General features: G+C 47.1%; 1 pseudogene; it reads left to right on the forward strand.

Moving 5' to 3' along the window:
• The first annotated feature begins 19,521 nt into the window (after positions 1–19,521).
• On the forward strand, positions 19,522–24,222 carry LOC136127074 (uncharacterized; annotated as a pseudogene).
• Positions 24,223–25,098: the final 876 nt, after the last annotated feature.

A 25,098-nucleotide genomic window follows, 5' to 3' on the forward strand; every position in this document is an offset into this window, starting at 1 on the left:
CGAAGCAGGTACAGACTAAAGAAACCTGAATAAAGTATGAGCTTCAGTCAATAATAATGGATCCATATGAATTGACTCATTGTGACAAATGTCCCACACTCATGTCAGACGTTGGTATTAGGGGACGCTGCGGGTGGGGTAGTATAGGCGAACTCGCTGTACTATCTTTGCAGCTCTCTTCTGTAAATCCCAAACTGTTCTCAGATGAGTTTTATTTAAAAACATGGCTTTGGCTGCCACCCCAGTGTCACAGCACAGAGGGGTGCAGGCAGTATGGTGTCGCCTCTGCCCGTCCACTCACTGGGTCGTCAACTCTTGGCCCCATGCTGGCCTGAGCTCCACTCCATTAACTGCTTGTCTCCAAGATGTTCACTTACTCAGTGATGTCACCTGGCCCCCTGCCCACCTGCCCACCTACCACCTACCCACACGTCCCCCTGCTCACCTGCCCACCTGCCCACCTGCCCACCTGCCCACCTACCACCTACCCACACGTCCCCCTGCTCACCTGCCCACCTGCCCACCTGCCCCCTGCTCTCCTGCCCACCTGCTCCTTCCCCCATCCACCCTTCATTCACTCTTCACTTGCCCCCTTGCTCCAGCCTGCTCTCTGCCGGCCACGTCAGTTTACCTGGGCAGTGACCTCTGGGGATCCGGGAGGGGGTGTTGGCGCTGAGGCGGGTCCCTCCTACAGCGAGGCTACTTCCCCTGGGCTAGGAGGTGGCAGCCTCCACCCTGCTTCCTAACAGTCTCCCAGAGGGAGGCCAGGGACAGGTCCCCCCTTCTCTTCCGTCAGAGGAGACCCTGCAGGCCTCACGGGGGCGGTGACACGGCCCCGCCCAGCCAGCGAGGAGCGCCTGGGCCGCCAGTGAGCGCATCACCACACCGCAGCCCTTCGTGTGGGGCTCTGCCGGCTGGGTCACCCACCTGAGGTGGGGCTCAGGGCCGGGGGGAGACCCTGGATTCAGTCTCTGGCTTCCTCTCTGCCCTTCACCCTGATTCTGACATTGTCCCCGCCGCCCAGACATGTCCGCCCTGGACAGCGTCTCCTGAGCCCTGGGCGGGTGGGGAGGTTTCTCTTCCCAGTTGTCTTATGTCTGGTCAACTGTGTGAGCTCTGGTGCTCTCGACCAGCTTTCCCGTCCACAGGACATCGTCGTGCTGGTTGGGCCCCGTGAGCAGGAGGTGGCGATCATTCAGACACCGTGTCACCACAGGCCGCGGCGGAGATGGGAAACCAATCCCACAGAACTGGGCGCCTGCTACCTTGGTGACACTCGAGGGGTCCTGTGGTCTGGGGCGTGTGTGGGGCGTGTCGAGATCCACATCCGGCCCTTCCTACCGCTTAAGAGGACGCGTGATGCCCCGTGGGCCTCTTCGGGCTCTGGAGGCCGTGCAGACATGAGACCCGTTAATCGAATGACCCGGAAAGCTGTCTGTGTTGAGTGCGGCTCAGAGCGAGAGAGGCCTCCGAAGCAGATCCAGGCTGCTGTACCGGCCGAGGTACCCCAAGGGCCTTATACGTTATAACTAGCAGATCCAGGGAGCTTGAGGGGTCTGTGGCAGGTGAGGACGCTCTTTGGAGCCATCAGCAGCTCCTGTAGGTAGATCACAGCCCAGCGCCCTTAGGATTGGAGCGAAGCCCCAACATCCTCTGAGGATATAACTCTCCTTTGGAGAAACAGATCCTGGCTTTTGCTTCTGGGCCTCAGTGGAGACTGAACGTGTGACCACGGGCCACCAAGCTACCATGAGACCTGAACTGTCCATCAGGAATGGGTGTCATCTGACCCACCAAGGAGACCAGACCATGCAGCTGGCCTTACACGCTTTTACGCCATGAAGCTGGGCATACGCAGTTGTATTCCACCATCAGAGAAGGGGTGCTTACAATAAGGGCTCAGAGCAGGTTCTGAGGGCACAAGTAGGTCACGTGAAGAAATGGCTGGAAAGCCTGTTGTGACCACCCCCTCTTGTGTCGCCTCTGGCTTCATGGGATCTTCCCTACGACCTGGTGATCGAGGAAGGAAAAGCCTGGGCCTGGCTTTCCCGTGGTTCTGAGCCATGTAGGGGCATCACCCAAAGGTGGAAGGCCCGGAGCTCCAACCCCGCTGAGGACAGGGGTGAGGGGAAGTGCACCCGCTGGGCCAGGAATTCCAACAGCGCCTCTTCGTTTGATTTTGCCGGGAAGGATAGGTCGGAGTTACAGGTCTACACCGATCATAGCTGCTAACAGTTTGGCTAGATGGTCAGGGACTCGGAAGGGGCACGATTGGAAAACTGGTGGCAGGAGGTCTGGGAAAGAGGGGTGTGGTTAGACTTCCCCACAGGGCACGGAGTGTGGAGGCGTTTGGGGCCTGTGTGAACGCTGAGCGGCCACCGCGGCCGGGGAGACTCTCACTCTCCAGGCAGACCGCCGGCCCTTCTGTGGACCTCAGCCAGCCTCCGCCCCCATCTCCATCACCGCCCAAAAGGCTCGCTGTGGCCACGGCGATGGAGGTGATGGGTGGGCTCAGCACACAGACTCCACTCCCCAGGGCCGTCCGCGAGCTGGGGATGAGAGACCGACACTGAGAGCCAAATATGGTCCAGGGGCCGCACCAGCATCCCGGGGGCGAGGGTGAGGCAGGCTGCTTCCACTGTGGGAGGGGCACCGCTTGGCTTCCCTAGAAGAGATGCTCTGAGTATAGGTCCTCTCTCCTGTCCACACGCGTCTGCTGACACCCGACCTGTGCCCAGTAGGATGCCTGACCCACCATCATGGGTCTCACGGAATGTTTCTTCCAGCGAAGGAGCCCATTTCCCAGCCGGTGGGGGGCTGGGAGCAGTGGGCCCAGACTCACAGGCCTCACCGTGTGCCCTGTCACCCTGAAGCAGCTGGCCTGACGGGACAGTGCGATGGCCTTTTGAAGACGTGGCTATGGCGCCTGCTGGGTGACAACACCGTGTGGGGCTGGGACTCTCGAGGGAGAGACGGCAGTGACCTCTCTTACCCTGATGACACGCCCCCAGTGCAGGCTTTGCCCACAATTCCAGCTCTTCTTGGTCTAGACGTTCGAGTTCTCGAGGGAGGAGGGTTCCCACCAGGGACACACGAGGAGTCCATTAACCCCGGCCACCTTGGGGTCCTCGTGCCAGAAGATCAACAGGCAAAGAGGGGTGACTATACGGCTGGAGTGACCTGTCCCTTCAGGTGGGAACCGGTGGTTACTCCACAGTGGGGATGAGGCAGAACCCGTCTGGAAAGCCCACAGTCCCCTGCAGCATGGGATTCTGGTCCCGTGATGGGAATCAATGGAGGGTTACAGCCATTGGCCCAGACCCCTCAGGAAAGAGGCCTGAACTGACCCACGAGGCAAGAAGCCACCGTCCAAGGTGCCTGTGGAGGCAAAGAGGTTGGGGAGGGGGCCGTGGGGGAAGGTGGCTGTAGCGACCAGCTGCAGCCGCGTGACCAGCCACAGAGCTTGGGGGATGTGACCACGGTTTATGGCCCGTCACTCTGCCCCAGCAGGTGGATCCTGGGACGTCAGGGTGGGAATGTGACTTGGCTGGAAGAGGAGAGGACACCACCCCAGGGTGGATAAAGGGACCTCCTCTCCCTGGGGGGGAGGGGAGCATGCTTTTGGTTGTACACATATAGTCACACCTCGTTAGGTAGAAGCATAGTTTTACTTTTTCTTTATTTGGAAGTTAAGAAAAATCAAAAAAGGTGCATGGGGTTTTGTACGACTTCATTTGTATGAAAAATCCGTACGCTCAGAGATTTGCTCAGGGAGCCACCGTGCCCTCTGGCCCGGTTGGTCCCCTCCCTCAGCTCCAGGCCAGGCTGCCCAGCCCCACGACGGCAGCCCCAGCTCGTGGCAGAGGCAAGGGCTGCTCGGGCTCTGATTAACCACACCACGGTCGTAGGGGGTCACACCCAGATTCCAGATCATTCCCGGGGTCCTGTTGATGCGAGGATGCAGTTGGGAGCCCACCGTCGGGCTGCTGCCCGCCCCACCCCCGCCCAGTGACCTCTGAGCTCCCAAACCCAGAGACACGGTTCAGTCCTCCCTGGTGTCCTCTTAGGACAGCCCAGCCCGTGGCGCTGCGGACCCTTGGGAGTCCTTGTCTCTCTCACTGAAGTCAGTGCCCCTTCTCAGTCTCCTGCTGACCCCTCCACTCTCCCACTGGCTGAAATCTTGGGGTTCCTTGGGTCTGTATCCCTTTCTCTTCTCCCGCTGGCTCCCTGGGTGGTATCATCAGCTCCTGGGGATTAGATGGCACTGAACGCAGGGGACTCTCCAGTCCTCCCCTCCTTTGTGTCCCACGCTGACATTTCAGTGGCCCGCCTCCCGTTTCTGTGTGGATACTTCTCAGACATCCCAAACTCCACGTGTCCAAGAGGGAGCCCGCGCCTTCCCCTGAGTCCTCCCCCCACCCCTGTGGCCAGCCTTCTGCCCCACCCCAGGCAGAAACCCTGAATCAGCTGTGACTCCCCCTCCCCCCATCCATGAGAGCCACGTGCCAGGCCTTCTTCCTTTTTGAGACTGCGGTGCCACACACGCAACATAAAACTTGCCATCATAACCCTAAGTGCACAGCTCAGCGTCATTAAGTGCACTCACATTGTTGGGCAACCATCACCACCATCAGCCTCCAGAACTTTCTCATCTTCCCAAACTGAAGCTCTGTCCGCATGAAACCCTCACGCCCCTCGCCCTCCCCCAGCCCCGGGTCCCCACTGTCCCACCTTCCGTCTATGGGTGTGACTCCTTCAGGGACTTCCTGGGATTTGGTCCTCTCGTGTGACATCCGACGTATCTGATGAATCGTACAGGACGTGTCCTTTTGTGTCTGGCTTCTTCGCAGAGCGTCCAGAATATTTCACACGACTGTGCTTCTCTCCTTCATGGCCGTCAGCCTACGACCTTGCTCATCTGACTGCAACATCCGTCAGCTGGACTCACTGGTCCTGCCCGCCCCATCCACTCTCCTTTCCGGAGAGAGGTGGAGTGACCATCGCAACGTCAGAATTGGCCGCTAGATGGGGACACCCAGAATCAATCCCTAGGACCTGGAGGGAGGGACGGATCTGCCTGGAACACTAAAGGTCGTGGTGCTCCAGTGTGTGCGTGCGTGTGCGTGTGTGTCTGCGATGTGTCTCTCTCTGTCTCTCTCCTTCCCTCCCTCCACGGATCTGCCTGCAAATTCTACTTGCCTCAGCCTCCCTGAACTCTGATCTCCGCTCCCCCAAGTTCATGAGACCTTGGGCTCAGCTGGAGAGTCACGGGGTTCTCCTGGGTTGTTTCCCTTCTTTCACGGATGCTTCACTCCCTGTTGTCTGTGTTTGAACACCACTGTGCCACGTGTTGTGTCCCGTTCTCTGGGCGCTGACAGCAGGTCAATGTGGTCCTGGTTGCTCCATCGTGGCCAAGAGAGAACAACCTGGAGATGTTAACTTCGAACACCTGCTTGATGTCGTAGCGGCAGCTTTGCAGTTACAGGGTAAAGTTAATATTTTGCCCTCTGTCGTTTATATTTTGTGGGGAGGAACTTTGAAACGGTGTAAATACCCTGCTGCTCCTCAAACTTACTCACTGCTTCAGCATCGTTTGGTGGTTTGCGCCTACATAAATCATTTACCATGATGCTGTGAAATGAAATATCAGGTGGAGGGATTCAGAACGGTTCAGGAAGAATAATGGGGTAGAAAACAGGAAGGGGACGCTGAGCGTGTAGGGAGAAAAGTGTACATACGTTGACTGGATGAGAGGAGTCACAGAGGGAAAGAGAAACAGGAGGAAATATTTGAAAAAGTAACCAAATTAAGTACCTCAGAAGGAAAGAAACGTGAGAAAAAGTGCTCAGGGGCCAAACAGGACAGAAAAGGAAGAAACCGGACCCATCATCGTGCCACTTACAAAGACCACAGTTCTAGACTGTTCTAGAGTAACCCACAGACTGCCTGACAGGATGAGAGTCACATCGTTCTTCTCAAGGGCAGCACTGGGTACAAGGAGAAAAAGTTACATTCGGAAAGCACAGAGGATGAATAACTTTGCACAGCGGACTTTCCAGGGTATCATTATTATTTAAATGTGAAGGCAGAATAAAAACACTTTCAGAGGCACTAAGCTTCAGAATATTTACAATGTTTGCCACAGTAACATCCACTTTGCCAACAAAGTTCTCAAACAGTAGATAAATAAATCCTGGGAGATCTGTAAGAGATACGAAAGTGGGAGAGACCGAGTATCTTCTCTCCATCCCTGCAATCACCAACGAGAAAATACAACATACAAGACACCATCCATAACCGTAACAAAACTGAGAGCATCCAGGAGTTTGTGGAGCAGAAATACGCCAGGCCTCCCTGTGATACATCCTAGACTCAAATAAGGACTCTGGTAGAGGTCACTGGGAGTGCACAGACAGACTTTTTCATGTAGGAATGCCTTAATATGACAAAGACGTCAAACCTCCCAAAATTAACCCAGATATCCAGTGCCACCCCAATTCACATCTCAGCTAGGGGTCTGAAATGCCCAAGTCACTTACCCTAATGCTGATATCGAAGCATACAAGTCCATGAGTAGGCAGAACAGTTTTGAATAAAAAGGACAAGAAAGAGGGTCTTGCCCTGTCTGATATTAAGGCACCTGATGGAGCCTAATACGAAACCCCAAACCGCATGGGATTGTCACCAGGACAAAGTTAGACTAAAGATAGGGAGTAGAGAGCTTGGAGACAGACTCTTGTATACATTGATTCCATGCTTAAAACTATTAATTTGTTTGTGAGAGCTCTTCTGGGATGTGAAAAGCCATTAAATGAAAAAAATTTTCGTTAATTTAATGGTAAAAATTATGATATGTTCCATCCTAACCTGATAACTTCCAAACGTTCACAGATAAAATAATATATCAATTGAGGCATGAAATAAATTTGTATGAGTCATAAAGAACACCTGGATTTTAAAAGTCAGTTTGTCAATTTCCACAAAAAAAATCTTCTGGGATTTTGATTGAGATTGCGTTGAATCTTAGATCAGCTTTGGGAAAATTAGTATCTTCCTATTGGGTCTTCCAATGCATGAACATAGTGTATCTCTCCATCTATTAGGTCTTTAGTTTCTCTCACCAACGTTCTGTAGTTTTCAGTGTACAGGTTTTGCACATCTTTTGCCATATTTATACCTAAGTATTTAATTTTTTGGAGGGGGGCGGTACGCGGGCCTCTCAGTGTTGCGGCCTCTCCCGTTGCGGAGCACAGGCTCCGGACGCGCAGGCTCAGCGGCCATGGCTCACAGGCCCAGCCGCTCTGTGGCATGTGGTATCCCCCCGGACCGGGGCACGAACCCGTGTCCCCTGCATCGGTAGGTGGACTCTCAACCACTGCGCCACCAGGGCATCCCAGTATTTAATATTTTTGATGTTATTATAAAGGGCACTTTAAAGCTCTTTTTCCAGTTGTTTTTTGCTGGCGCATAGAAATACAACTGATTTTCTGTATTGGTCTTGTGTTTTGCAACTTCGCTAACTCACTTTAATTAGAGTAATGTTTTTGCAGATTTGGTCAGATTTCCTTCGTAGATGATCATGCTTTCTATGAATAAGAACATTTTGCTCTTATTTTCCAATCTGAGTGCCTTTGGTTTCTTTTTCTTGCCATATTGCACTGGCTAAAACTTCCGGAGCAATGTTAGCTAGACGTCTTGAAAAGAGACACCCTTGTCTTGTTCCTGATCTTACAGAGAAATCAGCCAGTTTTCCACCACTAAGTTTGAGGCCCTTTATTAGGCTGAGAAAGTCTCCTTTGATTCCTAGTTTGCTGGGATTTTTAAAATTATGAATGGCCATTGGATTTTGTCAAATGCTTTTTCTGCATCTATTGAAATAATGATATGGCTTTTATTTTTAAACTTAATATGGTCAATTAATTGAGTTGATTTTTTTAAAATGTTGAACGAACTTGCATTTCTAGAATAAACCCCACTTGTATTGTTGGATTTGATTTGCTTAAGCTTTTCTTTAGAATTTTTGCCTGTATGTTCCTGAGGAATATCTGTAGTTTTCTGTCCTTGTGTTGTGTTTGTCTGGCTTTGGTATCAGTATAATGCTGATCTCATAGAATGAGTTGGGAAGTATTTCATCTTTTTTAATTATTCTTGATGAGTTTAGGTAGAATTGGTTTTATTTCTTCCTTAAATATTTGAAAAACTTCACCAGTTATTCTCTCTAGGCCTGGAGGAAAAAAAATAGGAAGTCTTTTTGATGTTTGTTTTTTACTACAAGGTTAATTTACTAAATAGATATGAGGCTATTTTGGTTATTTCTTCTTGAATGAGTTTTGGTAGCTTGCGTCTTTTAAGGAGTTTGTCTATTTCACCTACACTGATGAGTTTGTTAGCATAAAGTTCATAACATTCTCTATTATTTTAAAAATACCTGTAGGATCTGTATTGATGTCAATTCACTCATTCCTGACATTGGTAACTAGCGTCTTCTCTTTTTTTCTTGGTCATGTTGGCCTCTGTTGATTTCAGTGAATTTTACAAAGAGCCAGCTTTTGATTTCACTGATTTCTCTATTGTTTTCTGTTTTCAGTTTCACTGATTCTACTGTGATTCTTGTTTTTACATTTGTTTTACTTATGTTGTGTTAACCTTGCTCTTCTTTTTCTAATTACTTAAGGAAGCTGAAGTCAGGGATTTGAGGCCTTTATTCAGCTTTAATACATGTTGGCATTTAAAATTTTCCTCCAAGTACGGCATTCCACAAATTTTGAAGTATTATATTTATACTTTTATTCAGTTCGAAGTAGTGTCCAATTTCTCTTTTGATTTATTTTTGAATCATGGACTGTTTAGATCTATTTTTTACTTCCAAGTGTTTGGAGATTTTCCAGATATAATAAGATATATTATTACCCTAATTATTAGTGCAATTTCATTCTATTATGGCTAGCAAGTATACTTTGTATAACTTGAATCCTTTTACGTTTTTCGAGACTTGTTTTATGGCCCATAAGATAGTTTAATTTGGTAACTGTTTCATGTGCACTTTAATAGAACATATATTTTTCTATTATTGGGTGGAATTTTCTATCAATGTTAACTAGGTCAAGTTGGTTGATAGTGTTATTTACCTTTTCTATATTTTTTGGATTTTCTGTCTATATGTTCTACCAGGTACGAAGGGAGGAGTACTGAAGTCTCCAACTATAATAGCAGATTTATCTGTTTCCCCTGTGGATCAATCAGGTTTTCCTTAATGCATTAACATTTAGGATTCTTATCTTCTTAACCGACCCCTTAGTTATTGTGAAATGAACTTCTTTATCCCTGGTAATATTCTTTACTCTGAAATATACTTTTTCTGATATTAAAATAGCTACTCCAGCTTTCTCTCTTCTTTTATCCCCAGCTTCACTGAGATATAATTGACATGTAACATTGGGTAAGTTTAGGTGCATGATGACTTGATATCCTTATACGCTACAAAATAATTACCATGATCAGGTTAGTTAATTCATCCATCAACTCACATATTTACCATTTTTGTGGTGAGAACTTTTAAGACCTACTCTCTTAACAGCTTTCAAGTGTACAGTACAGTCTCGTTAAGTTCAGTCATCATGCTGTACGCTAGCTCCCCAGAACTTATTCTGTTTCCTCATCTTTCCATTTTCCCCAAACCCCAGCCCCTGACAACAGCCACTCAACTCTGTTTTTATGAGTTTAGTTCCTTTAGATTCCTCTTATAACTAATATTATACAGTATTACTCTTTCTCTGCCTGACTTATTTCACTTAATATAATGCCCTCAAGTTCCATCTACATTGCAAATGGCAGGGTTTCCTTCTTTTTAATGGCTGAATAATATTCCATTAATTCTAGTGGTATACTACATCTTCTTTATCCATTCATTCACTGATAGACACTTAGGCTGTTTCCATGTCTTGGTTATTGTAAATAATGCTGCAATGAACATGGGGGTACAGATATCTCTTCAAGAGAGTGATTTTATTTCCTTCAGCTATATACCCAGAAATGGGATTGCTGGATCATATAGTAAATCTATTTTTAATTTCTTGAGGAACCTCCATACTGTTTTCCACAGTGGCTGTACCAATTTACAATCCCACCAACAATGAACAAGGGCACCCTTTTTTCCACATATTCACCAGAATTCGCTATCTCTTGTCTTTTTGATGATAGCCTTTCTAACATGTGTGAGGTCATATCTCATTATGGTTTTGATTTGCATTTCCCTGATGATTAGCGATGTTGAGCATCTTTTCAACATCTGCTGGCCATCTGTATGTCTTCCTTGGAAAGATGTCTATGCAGGCCCTTGGCCCATTTTTAAATTGGATTGTTTGGGGGTTTTCTGCTATTGAGTTTTATGAGTTATTTATATCTTTTGTATGTTAACCCCTTACCAGATATATGGTTTGCAAATATTTTCTCCCATTCTGTAGGTTGTCTTTTCATTTTGTTGATTGTTTCTTTTGCTGTGCAGAAGCCATTTAGTTTGATGTGGTCTCACTTGTTTACTTTTCCTTTTGTTGCTTATGATTTTGGGGTAATTCCCCAAAAATCATTTTGAAGGCCAGTGTTAAGGAGCTTACCACCTTTGTCTTCTTCTAGGAGTTTTATGGTTTCAAATCTTACATATAAGTCTTTGATCCATTTTGAGTTAATTTTTGTGAATGATATTAAGTAGGGTTCCAGTTTCATTCTTTTGCATGTGGCTGTCCAGTTTTCTCAACACCATTTATCGAAGAGATTATCTTTCCTCCACTGAGCATTCTTGGCTCCTTTGTTAAATATTACATATACACGTGAGTTTATTTGGGGCTCTTGATTCTGTTTCATTAGTCATTGTGCCCATATTTATGCTAATACCATACTGTTTTAATTACTATAGCTTTGTAGTATAGTTTGAAACCAGGAAGTGTGATGCCTCCATTCTCAAGATTGCTTTGACTATTCAGGATCTTTTGTGGTTCCCTAAGAATTTTAGGATTTTTTTCTACTTCTGTTAAAATGTCGTCAGAATTTTGATAGGGATTGCATAGAATCTATAGATGACTTTGGGTAGTATAGACATTTTCACAATATTAATTTTTCCTATACATGAACATGGGATAGCTTTCCATTTATTTGTGTCTTACTCAATTTTTTTCATTAATGTCTTATAGTTTTCACTGTACAAGTCTTTGGCTAAACTTATTGCTAAGTATTTTCTTGTTTTTGATGCTATTGTAAATGGGATTGTTTGCTTCATTTCTTTTTCAGATAGTTTGTTATTTTTGTGTAGATTTTTGTCTGTTGACTTTGTATCCTTCAATTTTACTGAATGTGTTGATTAGTAAAAATAGGTTTTTTCTTTCTTTTTTTGTGGAATCTTTAGGATTTTCTATATATAAGATCATGTCATCTTCAAAAAGAGACAATTTTACTTCTTCCTTTCTGATTTGGATGTCCTTTATTTCTTTTTCTTGCCCGATTGCTCTGGCTAGGACTTTCAGTGCTTTGTTGAATAGGAGTGGCAACAGTGAACACACTTGTCTTTTTCCTGATCTTAGAGGAAAAGCTCTCAGCTTTTCACCATTGAATATGATGTTAGCCATGGGCTTGTCATATATGGTCTCTATTATTTTGAGGTTTGTTCCTTCTATACCTACTTAGTTAAGAGTTTTTATCATGGAAAGATTTTGCATTTTGTCAAGTGCTTTTTCTGCACCTATTGAGATGAGCATATGATTTTTATCTTTCATTCTATTAATATGGTGTATCACGTTGATTGATTTGTGTATGTTGAGCCATCCTTGCATCCCAGGGATGAATCCCACTTGATCATAGCATATAATCTTTTTAATGTGCTGTTGAATTTGGTTTGCTAGTATTTTGTTGAGAATTTTTGTCTGTATATTCATCAGGGATATTGGTCTGTAGTTTTCTTTTCTTGTAGTGTTCTTATCTGGCTTTGGTGACAGAGTAATGTTGATCTTGTAAAATGAGTTTGGGAGTATTCTCTCCTCTTCAATTTTGGAAGAATTTGAGAAGTATTGGCATTAATTTTTCTTTAAAAGTTTAGTAGAATCCATCAGTGAAACCATCTGGTCCTCCGTTGAGAGGTTTTTGATTCAATCTCCTTACTCACTTGTCTGTTAAGATTTTCCATTTCTTCATGATTTAGTCTCAGTAAGTTGAATGTTTCTAGGAATTTATCCATTTATTCTAGGTTGTCCAATTTGTTGGTGAATAACTGTTCATAGTAGTCTCTTATGATCGTTTGTATTGCTGTGGTATTAGCTGTAGTGTCTCCTCTTTCGTTTATAATTCTATTTATTTGAATTCTTTCTCTTTTTTCTTTGTTAATCTAGCTAAAGTTTTGTCAATTTCTTTGTTTTCAAAGAACAAACGCTTAGCTTTGTTAATCTTTTCTACTGTTTTCCTATTCTCTATTTCATTTATTTCTGCTCTAATCTTTACTATTCCATTCCTTTTGCTAACTTTGGGCTTAGTTTTTCTTTTTCTAGTTCCTTGAGGTGTAATGTTAGAATTTTTTTTTGAGGTCTTTCTTTTTTCTTAATGTATGTGACTCTAGGTTTCTTTTGATTAGTTTTGACACAGAATAGCTTTTGAAATCTGTACTAATTATTTATTGTTCCATAACAAATACCCCAAAAGTTAGTGGCTTAAAACAATAAAAAATATTTTATCTTACAGTTTTCTGTGGGCCAGAAAACTGGTGATTTAGCTGGGTGCCTCTGGGTCAAAGATTCCCACAGGGCTAATTTTTTCCTTTTGCCTCAGACCCAGTAGGGCTTGGCATGGAATGGTACCATTATTAATCCTGTATTTAAAACTTATATTTTGGTTTTCATGGAATATTTTTACATAAATTTGTATTTTAAAAATACTGCATTAAGATATTATTTATCTTGATTGATGAGTTTATCGGAGAGGGTGCATTCTTAAATTTACTGACTGAGGCAAGTGCCTCACTCATCTCACCTTAGACTCAGTCTTGGATGTGACTACCAGGATGATCGGGGCTTCCTTAGCTACTGCCTGTCAGAGTATTTTCTTACTTTTAACATATTTGTGTCTTTATATTTGACGTGTGTTTCTAAAAGGCAGCATAGAGTTAGATCTTGCTTTTTTGTCCAGTATGACAGTATCTGTCTTTTACTTGGTGTATTTAGACCATTTACCTTTAATGTGATTATTGATTTGGTTAGGTCTGTCATCTTACTCTTTGTTTCCTATTTACCCATCTTCTCTTTGCTCCTTTTTATTTTTTTTTTTCTGGATTTAAAAAGTTAATTGAGTATTGTAATTTTTAATGACCCCATTAGTTCCCTAATTGGCTTATTAACTATAGCCCTTAGTTTTCTTATTTTGGTAGTTGCTTTGGGGTTTGTAGTTCACATCTTAAATTTATAGTCTACCTTCAAGTGATATTACACAACTTCACACGTAGTATAAGAACTTTACAAAAGTTACTTTCATTCCTCCCTCCTGGTCTTTATACTATTGTTGTCATGCAATTTACTTCTACACATGTTCACAACCTCACACTAAGTTGTTATTATTTTTGTTTAAACAATGGCTTATCTTTTTAAAATATTTAAGCAACGACAACAATTTAAATATATTTACTCATACAGTTACCATTTCTCGTCCTCTTCATTCTTTTTTGTACATCTATAATTCCATCTTGTATAATTTTCCTTCTTCCTGGAAGACCTTCTTTAATATTTTTGTAGTGCAGGTCTGCTGGTGATGAATTCTTTCAGATTCTGAATGCCTGAAAAAATATCTTTATATCTCTTAGCTTTTTTTTTTTTTTTTTTTTTTTTGCGGTACGCGGGCCTCTCACTGTTGTGGCCTCTCCCATTGCAGAGCACAGGCTCCGGACGCGTAGGCTCAGCAGCCATGGCTCACGGGCCTGGCCGCTCCATGGCATGTGGGATCCTCCTGGACCAGGGCACGAACCTGTGTCCCCTGCAGCGGCAGGCAGACTCTCAACCACTGCGCCACAAGGGAAGCCCTATATCTCTTAGCTTTTGCAAGATACTTTCACTGGGTATAGAATCCTAGGTTGACAGATTTTTTTCTCTCAGTACTTTAAAAGTTATGCTTCACTGTCTTTTCCTTGCATTGTTACTGATGAGAAATCTGTATTGTCCTTATTTTAATACCTTTGTACATACCTTATTCCTCTGTACATATGTAATGTGTCTTTTTCCTCTGGCTGCTTAAAATTTATTTTTTCTTCACTATAATTTTGAACCATTGATTAAGTTTTGTCTTAGTGTTGTTTTCTTTATGTTCCTTGTTTTTAGGGTTTGTTGGGCTTCTTGGATTTGCGGGTTTGTCATTTTCATGAAATTTGGAAACGTTTTAGCCATCTTTCTGTCCCCTCCTTTACCTCCTTTTATTCAGGGACTTCAATTACTTGTGTATTAGACCACTTGGAGATGTCCAATGCTCTCTGGTGCACTTTATAGTTGTAAACAAATCTCTTTTCTCTTTATGCTTAATTTTAGATATCATATATTTCTATGTCTTCAAGTTCATTAATTTTTTCTTTTGTAATATGTAATTTGCTGTTAATCCAGTGCAGTGCATTTTTCATCTCAGACACTGTAGAAGTTCAATTTGGGTCTTTTTTCATATCTCAACTTTTCAGCTTATGAAATACAGTCATAATTACTGTTATAATATCCTGGTCTGTTCATTTCCTTGCCCTTGTTAATATCTTTATCAGTTCTGGGTATTGATTTATTTATCTGTCTCTTCATTATGTGTCATATTTTCCTGATTTTTTTTCATGCTTGGCATTTGTGATCAGATATTAGACATTGTACCTTTTATCTTTTTCTTTGCTAGGTATTTTTGTTTTCCTATTTTCTAGCTTTGTACTGGGACAGAGTTGATGTACTTGGAAACAATTTGAGTCTTCCGGGTCAGCCAGGACTGGGGCTGTGCTCAGTTTAGGGAAAATTGTCCCCACTGGTAAGGCAAGAGACTACTGTGAACTCTACTTCATGCCCCATGAGTTACTAGGTTTCCCACCCTGGCTGACAGAGAAGCCTTATTCCAACCTGAGAGAGAGTGGGCACCACTCTCTACTCTTTTAGGGCAATTCTTGCCTCACCTCTGGTAGCTTCCTCACCTGTGTGCTCTGGGCAGTTCTCTGCTGTTTTGAGGGGGGCTTTCTGCAGACCTCTGGGGAACCCACTCTTCTCTGGGTCTCTGGCATGAGCCCTCCAGCTGCTTCAGCCTTCTAGGGCTCTGTGCTCTGTCTCCTCAACCAAACTCCACTGGGCTCTGCCTGGTACCTCTTCTGCATCTCAGCCTGGATGCCCTTCCAGGGCAGCAGCAGGGCAGCTGCAGCCCCTTCCCCAATATGTGTCTCATCTCTCGAGGGCCACTGTTATCTGTTGCCTGCTGTCCAGCGTCTTGAATTTGGCCCTTTTTTATTGTTTAGGGGAAGGGGGAGGATAAAGTCAGCTCCTCTTATTCCATTTTGGTCAGAAATGGAAGTCTTTAATTTTTAATCTTTTTCATATGTGTGCTTATGTCACCTTTCATATTTCTGTTATTTTAAGAAATGTTTCTTCTATTTATTTTAATTAAATTTGCCTACTTTGTTGGTCTTTTAACAGATCAGTTTTTCATTTTATTGACTAAGTTATTGACTATTTTCTGTCTTATTAATTTCTTCCCTTATCACCACTAATTAGCCTTGTTCCTTCTTTTATTTGTTTTGGATTTTTCTTTTCCTGATGTTCCTGAGTTGAATGCTTTGTCCATTCTCACCCAATCTCTCTGGTTTTCTAGGAAATCCACCAAAAGCTATATGATTGTTCTGGGGATATTAGAAATTGTTCTCATGACTATTTTCAAAAAACCTATGCTTGCTGGGTTTTTTAAATATTTTTTTATTTATTTGTTAATTTTGGCTGTGCTGGGTCTTAGTTGCAGCATGTAGGCTCTTCGTTGCAGCATGCGGGATCTTTAGCTGTGGCATGCAGACTTCTTAGTTGCGGCATGCAGACTCTTAGTTGCGGCATGCAGACTCTTAGTTGCGGCATGCACGGGGGATCTAGTTCCCTGACCAGGGATCGAACCTGGGCCTACTGTATGGGGAGCTCGGAGTTTTACCCACTGGACCACCACGGAAGTCCCTATGCTTTGCTGTTTTGATTTCTTCTTTATGCTGAGATTTATTTAGAGGCTTTTTCTCTTTTTGTTTTGCCCTGCTAGTGACTATACTTGGGATGTTTTCTTTCTAGCTTTACTGCACTGTGGTTAGAAAGTGTGGCCTGAAGGATTTGTCTTGTCATGACTGCATTGCACTTTCCTCTTGCTCTAATATCCACCTGGCTTTCTGTTCACGGAAGCACGAGGTGGACTTGGTGGAGGGGAGACCTTTCCCCTACCGGTGGGCTGGGTGGCTGCTTTCCAAGTGGGCTTGACCGGTCTTCAGGGTCACACCTACAGGAGCCCTCTCAGCTTCGGGGGGTGGAGGGATGTTTAGGAGGCCAAATCAAAGGGACTCAGCAATGGGATGGCTGAGTGGCTTCTCCCACTGGCTGGTCTGCCTTTGGCAAGAGGCCTCAGTTTGCTTGTCTGTCATGTGAGGCAACGGGTGTTTTAAAATGTAGGTTTCGTTATTATTCAGGTACAGCAAGACCAACAGAGCAGAAGACGAATGTCATTGAAAAGACAGTTACAGTTTCCGAGAGGAGGGGGCGGGTGATGGGATGCACTGGGCTGGGTCAGGAGGCAGAAGGAGAATGGGGAAGGGGGGAAACGTGGGCAGGAACCTTTATCGTGGTTTCTGTGGGAAGGAAGAGGCAAGGCTGGGTGAACAAGCTTAGCATTGGCTGGTTTTAATCATTTCAAGGGGCTCTGGGGCACAGGGTCTGTCCCTGGCTTTCTGGCACCTGATCTGGGAGGACGAGGGCAGGGGATGGCAGTCCTGAGCGTGAGAGGCCAGTGGAGGAGGTGGTGGGGGTGAGCTCTGCAGGGGGTGGTTTGCTTATGAAAGGAGCACTGCAGCCTGGCCTTTATCTCTAGGAATTGGCCAGTCCTGGAAAGGGCAGTCTCTTCAGGGTCCCCACAGCCCCAGGATGTCAAGGCACCAAATACAGAGCAGAAAATGGAGTCTTACAATGAGGCATGATGACCCCTCTGTCCAGATCTGTGTGGCCCAGCGTGGTAATCACGAGCCACACATGGCTCTTCAGCGTTTGAAATGGCCAGTCCTGAGATGTGCTGTGAGCATAAAAAATACACGTCTGATTTCAGAAACTTAAATGGCCAGTCCTAACTGAGATGTGCTGTGAGCATAAAAACATACACGTCTGATTTCAGAAACTTAAATGGCCAGTCCTAACTGAGATGTGCTGTGAGCATAAAAAATACACGTCTGATTTCAGAAACTTAAATGGCCAGTCCTGAGATGTGCTGTGAGCATAAAAAAACACACGTCTGATTTCAGAAACTTAGTATGAAAAGAAATTGTGAACTATCTATCTCCTTAATGGTTTCTATGTCAATTACATGTTGAAATGCTATTACTTTGGCTATATCATGAAAATGCATTTCTTTTGTTCCTTTTTAGTTGTTGTTTTTTTTTTTTAACATGGCTATTAGATAATTCAGTTACATTTAAGGTTCACATTCTATTTCTCCTGGGAGGCCTGGGGCTCTTCCAACATGTGTTCCCATGGGGACTTCACAGCCCTGGAGGTGGGAAAGGCCTAGCAACACCCCTTCCACGTGGGGACCCCAGGCTCTTCTCTCCAGAGCAGGCTTTGAATCTGTTCTCTCAGCTGGGATAGTTAATTTTGAGCTGGCGTGACTGACCACCAGGTGCCCAGGTTAAACACGATTCTGGGGTGTCTGGGAGGAGGTTTCCAGGTGAGATTAGCATTGAATCATGGATGCAGTAGAGCAGGTGGTCTCCCCGTGTGGATGGTGAGTCCAGCGAGGCCCGATAGAACACACGGTGGAGGAAGGAGGAGTTCTCTGCTTCCTGCCTGGTTGCTCGAGCTGGACATTGACCTTCTGTCCTTGGCGGTCCAAGGCCTTTGGACTTGGACTGAATCGCATCACCAGCTTTCCTGGGTGGCCCTCTTGCAGACGGCAGATGGTGGGACTTCTCAGCCCCCATAATTGCATGAGCCAAGTTACCAAGACAAATCTCTACCTCTTATTGGTTCTCTTTCTCCGGAGAACCCCAACTAACACAGATTTTGGCACTGAGCATGGTTCCAGAGGGTAAAGAATGTTAAGAATGAATGTCCTGAGTTGGTTCCAGGTTCCTGGAATCAGCGCTTTCTAATTCGATGGGATTTAAAGACGCCAATGACTCTGTTTCCAGCCGGAGAGAAAGCACTGACAGTCCATGGCGGGATCTGGCAAGAGAGATGCCCACAGTATCTGCACCCACCCCATAATGCACTTATGCGAAGCCAGGAGCTGCCTTACTCTGTATAGATACTTTTGAACATCTTTGGAAAACTGAAGAATATGACATTGGCTGGTGGCTCCTGGTTTTTGCTGGACAAAGTGGTTTAAGAAAAGGGTGAGTTCAGGGTTGTGAACTCCCAGCTCAAGTGCCCCATAAATAACCTAAAAGCACTTCTGTGTGTGGCCAAGGAAAGCCTTATCTCCTACCACGGCAAGGCTGAGATTACTGACAACCAAATGCAGAATCTCGTCCTGACTCACAATGTAAAGTGAACTCCCAGTCTCGCAGGGTGTCTACGGTGAAAGCAGAAGGACTGGAAGACTGTGTGTTGGGGTGAGGATGTGTGGGAAGACCCTGAAGGAGCGGGGGATACTGAGCCCTTAAATTCTGATGAGTCCCCTTTGCCAGTGGAAGAGGTCTCCCCACTCCTAATGGGTAGGGAGCCTTCCCACCTCCATTTGGAGGGGTTAACTGTGCGTTGCCTGGGGAGATGCTAACAGCCCCCCAGAGGCGGTTGCCATGGAAGACTCTGCTGCTTCTCCTCAGGACCCACCCTCACCACCCCTTTACTTCTAGACCCATAACTAGACTCAAGTCCCAGCAGGTCCTCAAAGGTGATGTACAAAGTGTGACTCATGATGAGGCGTGCTGCGTTCCAGAAGAGCGAGTTGAGTTTTCTAATTTATACAGACAAAAGCCAACGGAATGTGTGAGATGGAAACTGAAGGTATGGGATACGGGAGGAAGGAAGATGAAGTTTGCCGGACCGAATTTATTGACATGAGCCCTCTGAGCACGGATTCTGGATCTCATGTTGCAGCTCTGCGGGTGAGGGAGGGCTCTTACAGTTGGTTTAGCTGCTTGGCTGAAACAGGGACCAAAAGATGGCCCATAACGGGTGAACTGGAGATGGCCTACCTCCCTTGGTCAGAGGCTCAGGGATATAGGATGTCAGAGTGGATTTGTTGTGTAAGATATGCCCGCCCGCCCGGGAGGGTCCGGAAGACCCTCTCACCACGACTGCGGGGAGTACGTCCATGGAGAGCCCCAGCACGCCCTCAGACCGCATCCTCAGAGGGCTCCGTTCTCTGCTGTCCAGACCTCACAGTGGGAGCTGCAGTTACCCAACTAGGAAACCTAAGTGAGTGGGGTCCCTGGATCCCAGGGTGCAGGGGCTAAGTGGGGGCACTCACTGCCAAAGGTGAGGTGGGCGTGGTGACCGGCACGGACGGCAGAGCAGAGGCAGAGGTCAGAATAGTCAGACTCGTGCTGACCCGTGGCCTTGGCTGGTTGACCCTGGTTTTCCTAGACGTGAACTGAGCAGGAAGCCTGCTGGATTCTCACCGCATCTGGATAAGGGAGAAGTCCTAGGTCTAGTGAACAAATGTCTATCCCGAATTGTAAAATCAGAGGGTCGTGGTGACTCAGTCAATCCCCAGACGTGAGCCAGTTTTCAGCCTCAGAACGCTTGAAGGAAAGGGAGGTGGGGTCCCCTTGAGGAAGGACCCAGGACACCCTTGGAAATGGATGCTGTCAGTCTTTCTCCCAGCCTTGCCCAGAGGACCTGCAGACACTTACAGGGCGACTGTGCTCTGGGGAAGGGGAAATAATGAGGCTTTCCAGGGACTCCTGGACACTGGCTCTGAACTGACACCAATACCAGGACACCCCAAAATTCCCCGTGGTCCCCCAGTCAGACAGGGGCCCCTGGAGGTCAGGGGGTCAGGGCAGCTCCAGCTCAGGTCCATCCACAGTGGTCCCACTAGAAGGCATAACTGGAATAGAAATCCTCAGTAGCTGGCAGAATCCACACATTGGTTCCCTGACCCACGGAGTGAGGGCTATTAATGGTGGGAAAGGCCAAGTGGAAACCACTAGAACTGCCTCTACCAAGGAAGATGGTGAAACAACCAGCGTTTCTGATTGGATTGCAGAGATCAGTGCCTCCATCTAGGACTTGAAGGGTGAAGGGGCGGTGATCCCACCACAACCCCATTCTACTTGGCCTGTGCAGAAGACAGGTGGGTCTTGGAGAGTGACAGTGGATTCTCATAAGCTTAATGAAGTGGTGACTCCAACTGTAGCTGCTGTACCAGATGTGGTTTCATTGCTCGAGCAAATTCACACATCCCCTGGTACCCAGCATGCAACTTTTGATTTGACAGATGCCTTTTTCTCCAGCCCTGTCCATGAAGTCCAGCAGAATGTTTCCTTTTACCTGGCAAGGCCAGCAGTACACTTCACTGTCCTACCCCAGGGGTAAGTCAGATCTCCAGCCCTGGGTCACAGTTGAGTTCACAGCGATCTTGGTCACCTTTCCCTTCCACAAGACACCACACTGGTCCACTTCATTGACGACATTATACCGATTGGACCTATTGAGCAAGAAGCAGCTACTACTCCAGACTTATTGGTAGGACATTTGCATGTCAGAGGGTAGGAAATAAATTCAACAAAAATTCAGGGGCCTGGGGGCTTCCGTGGTGGCGCAGTGGTTGAGAGTCCGCCTGCCGATGCAGGGGACGCGGGTTTGTGCCCTGGTCCGGGAAGATCCCACATGCCGCGGAGCGGCTGGGCCCGTGAGCCATGGCCGCTGAACCTGCGCGTCCGGAGCCTGTGCTCCGCAACCGGAGAGGCCACACGAGTGAGCGGCCGCGTACCACACACACACACACACACACACACACACACACACACACAAATTCAGGGGCCTTCTATCTCAGTGAAATTTCTAGGGGGTCCAGTAAAGCGGCAAGATATCCCTCCTAAGGTGAAGGATGGATTGTTGCATCTGGCCCCTCCTGCAACCAAAAAATGGGGCCAACACCAATGGGACGTTTTGGGTTCTGGAGACAGCCTAGTCCTCATTTGGGTGTGTTACTCCAGCCCCTTGACTGACTGACCTGGACAACTGCTCGTTTGGGGTGGGGCCCACACAGGAGAAGGCTCTGCGCCGGGTCCAGGCTGTGCTACCCTGGGGCCACGTGATCCGGCAGATCCAGTGGCACCTGAAGTGTCAGGGCAGAGAGGGATGCTCTTTGAGTCTTTGGCAGTCCCTCGAGGTGAATCACAGGGCAAGCCCTTAGGATTTTGGAGCAAGACCCTGCCATCCACCCAGATAGCTACTCTGCTCTTGAGAAACAGCTCCGGGCCCACCACTAGCCTTAGCAGAAACTGAACACTTAACCGTGGGTCACCGAGTTACCATATGACCTGCCCATCACGAACTGGGTGTTATCTTTATCTGACCCACTGAGCTATAAAGCTGGGCATGTAGAGAAAAAAACACTCCACCATCCGATGGAAGTGGCGCAGAGGCGAGCCTGCCCCAGCAGGCCCTGAAGGCACAAGTAGGTTCCCTGAAGAAGTGGCCCAGATGCCCACGGCCCTCACCCCCGCTACACGGCCTTCTCTCTCCCAGCCTTAACTTATGGCCTCAGGGGTGTTTCCTAGGATCCACTGACAGAGGAAGAGGTGACTAGGTCTAGTTATAGGTGGTCCTGATTGATATGCAGGCTCCACCCACCAGTGGTGGGACATCCCTCAAGGACTCGGTGAAGGGCGATCCAGTGGGCAGAGCTTCGGGCAGTGCACCTGGTCCTGCGCCTTGACTGGAAGGAGAAATGGCCTGAGTGACGATAACCAGATCCACGGGCTGTGGCCAGTGGTTTGGCTGGGTGGTCGGGGACTTAGAATAAACATGATGAGAAAATTGGTGACAAGGCGATTTGGCAAGAACCCTGAAAATATTCGTGTCCCATGTGAATGCTCACCAAAGGGTGACCTCAGCAGAAGATTCTAATAATAGAGTGGACAGGAGAACTGTCCTGTGGATCCTGGTCAGCCTCCTTCCCAGCCACTCTGTCATTGCCCAGAGGGCTTATCAGCAAAGCGGCCATGGTGGCAGGGATGGAGGTGACACACGGGCCCAGCAACATGGGCTCCACCCACCAAGGCTGAGTATCCAGTCTGTCAGCAGCAGAGACCAACACTGAACCCCCGATATGGGACCATCCCCCCGGGGTGACCAGCCAGCTACCTGGTGGCTGGTTAATTACACCAGAGTGTAACCGAGCAGGACCTTATGGCGTCTTCCCAGAAGAGACCCACCCACCCCACCCCCGACACCGTGTCCTTCACCTGCCTCTTCTCTGTAGACAAACTTTAGCCTCCTAGACCTTCCCCGAGTTCCAAAGAGTAGATTTAATCAGAGAAGTGAGAAAATGCAGTAAGAAAGGAAAACAGTCAGATAAGAAAAAAGAATAAGACTTTAGCCATTAAACAAAGTCAAGGACTTTAGTTCCTCCTCCAGAGCTGTAGATCATATTCTGAGCCGCGTCCTTGAGCTGTTTTGCAGATACTGAAACCCCCACCAGGTGGAAGAAGTTAACTCTACGATGTCCACGATCACGTAGACCCCAGACCAGCTGGAACCAGAAGGCTGGTGATGTGGACTCCTTGTTACCTCACCACCAACCAATCAGAAAAGCCTCCACGAGCTGATCACACACCCCACAACCTCCCCTCCCTCACCCTGTCTTTAGAAACCTTTAAAAATCCTTCCCCTGAAAGTTTCTGGGGAGTTTGGGCCTTTTAAGCTCTAGCTGCCTGGACTCCTTGCTTGGCTCCTGCAATAAAGGCTGCACTTCCCTTCACTACGACCCGGTGTCAATAGATTGGCTTTACTGTGGGCAGGCGAGGGGACCCAAGTTTGGTTCGGTGACAGGACAGGACTGCTTCCATCATGGAAGGGGCAGTGTTTTGTTCTTACTGGAAGAGTCACTTACTCTGGGTATGGATTTGCCTTCTTTGCATGCAATACTTGTGCCAAAACTACAATCCGTGGACTTACAGAATGCCTTATCCACCCTCCTGGTATTCCACACAGCACCGCTTCTGATCAGGGAACCCTCTTCGCAGCAAAGGGAGAGTGACAGGGGCCCCTGCCTGTGGAATTCGCTGGTCTCACCATGTCCCCACCATCCTGAAGCAGCTGGCTTGAAAGAATGGTGGAACAGCCTTTTGAAGACTCAGTTATGGCACTAGCGAGGTGGCAATACCCTGAGGGGCTGGGGCAGGGTTCTCCAGGAGGCTGTATATGCTCTGAGCCCGTGTCCACTATATGGCGCTGTTTCCCAGCCAAGACTCCTGGGTCCAGGAATCGATGGGTGGAAAAGGCAGTGGCACCCCTGACTGTTACCCTAGTGACCCACCAGGAGAACTTTTACTTCCTGTTCCTGAGACTTTGTGCTCTTAGAGGTCTTAGTTCCAGAGGGAGGGATGCCTCCGCCAGGAAACGCAGCAATGATTCCTCTGAACTGGAAGTTAAGACTCACTGGCCACTTTGGGCTCCTCATGTCTCAGCAGGCAAAGAAGGGACTTACTGTGCTGGCCAGCGTGACTGAGCCTGACCACGTGGGGGAAACTGGGCTGATGCCACCCCCCCACACCGGAGGTAAGAAAGGGCATGCAGGACGCAGGAGATCCCTTAGGGCATCTCTTAGTGTTACCGTGCCCTGGGATTGAGGCCAAGGGAACATGACAACAACCCAATCCCGGCAGGACCACTGGTGACCCAGACCCTTGAGGAACGAAGGTTTGGGTTGACTACCAGGTACAGAACCACAACCAGCTGAGGTGCTTACTGAAGGGACAGGGGTAGGCAGTGGGTGGTGGGAGAGGATAGTTGTATATGTGAGTTACAACCTCGAGACCAGTTACAGAAATGAGGACTGTAATTGTCGTACGTATTTCCTTCTTTTGCTGTATGTGTTACGGAACCAAACTTGGGTCTCCTCATCCATGTACGGTAAAGCCAATCTATTGACACCGGGTCGTAGTGAAGGGAAGTGCAGCCTTTACTGCAGGCGCCAAGCAAGGGGTCCAGGCAGCCAGTGCTTCAAAGGCCCGAACTCCCCAAAGGCTCTCATGGAAAGGATTCTAAAGACAGGGTGGGGGAGGCGGGTTGCGGGGTATGCGATCAGCTGGTGGACGTTCTTCTGATTGGTTGGTGGTGAGGTAATCAGGAGTCAACATTATCAACCTTCTGGTTCCAACCGCTGTGGGGTCTACGTGCCGGTGTGGTCAGCACGTAGTTAACTTCTTCCACCTAGTGGGGGTTTCAGTATCTGCAAAACAGCTCAAGGATGCGGCTCGGAATACGATCTGTAGCCCTGGAGGAGGAACTAAACGTCCTTGACTTTGTTTAATGGCTAAACTATCATTAGTTTGTCTTGCCGGACTGTTTTCTTTCTGCATTTTCTCATTTCTCTGATTAAAATTATTCTTTGACTAAAGTTTTTCTACAGACAAAAGGCAAGCAGAGGACATGGAGGGGGTCTGTTCTGGGAAGCCCCCCTGGGGTCCTGCTCGGTTACATGTGTGTGTGTATGATCTTTGTTTCTTTCCTCTCTTCTCCCTTTGCCATGTCACATAAGATGTACTGACTTTGCATCACAGCATTTAGTCCTGGGAATTTACACCCTAGCGTTTAAGCTGCGGGATGTCAGCCCTGGGGAGAGGGGAAGACTTCACCTCCTCCTCTGAGGAAGGGGTTTGTGCGTTTTCGGTTGTAGGCAGGACAGTTGTGAGGCAGAATTATGATCTTGGTGTTG

The sequence above is a fragment of the Phocoena phocoena genome, chromosome 8, assembly GCF_963924675.1.
Source record: "Phocoena phocoena chromosome 8, mPhoPho1.1, whole genome shotgun sequence".
Taxonomy (NCBI): Eukaryota; Metazoa; Chordata; class Mammalia; order Artiodactyla; family Phocoenidae; genus Phocoena; species Phocoena phocoena.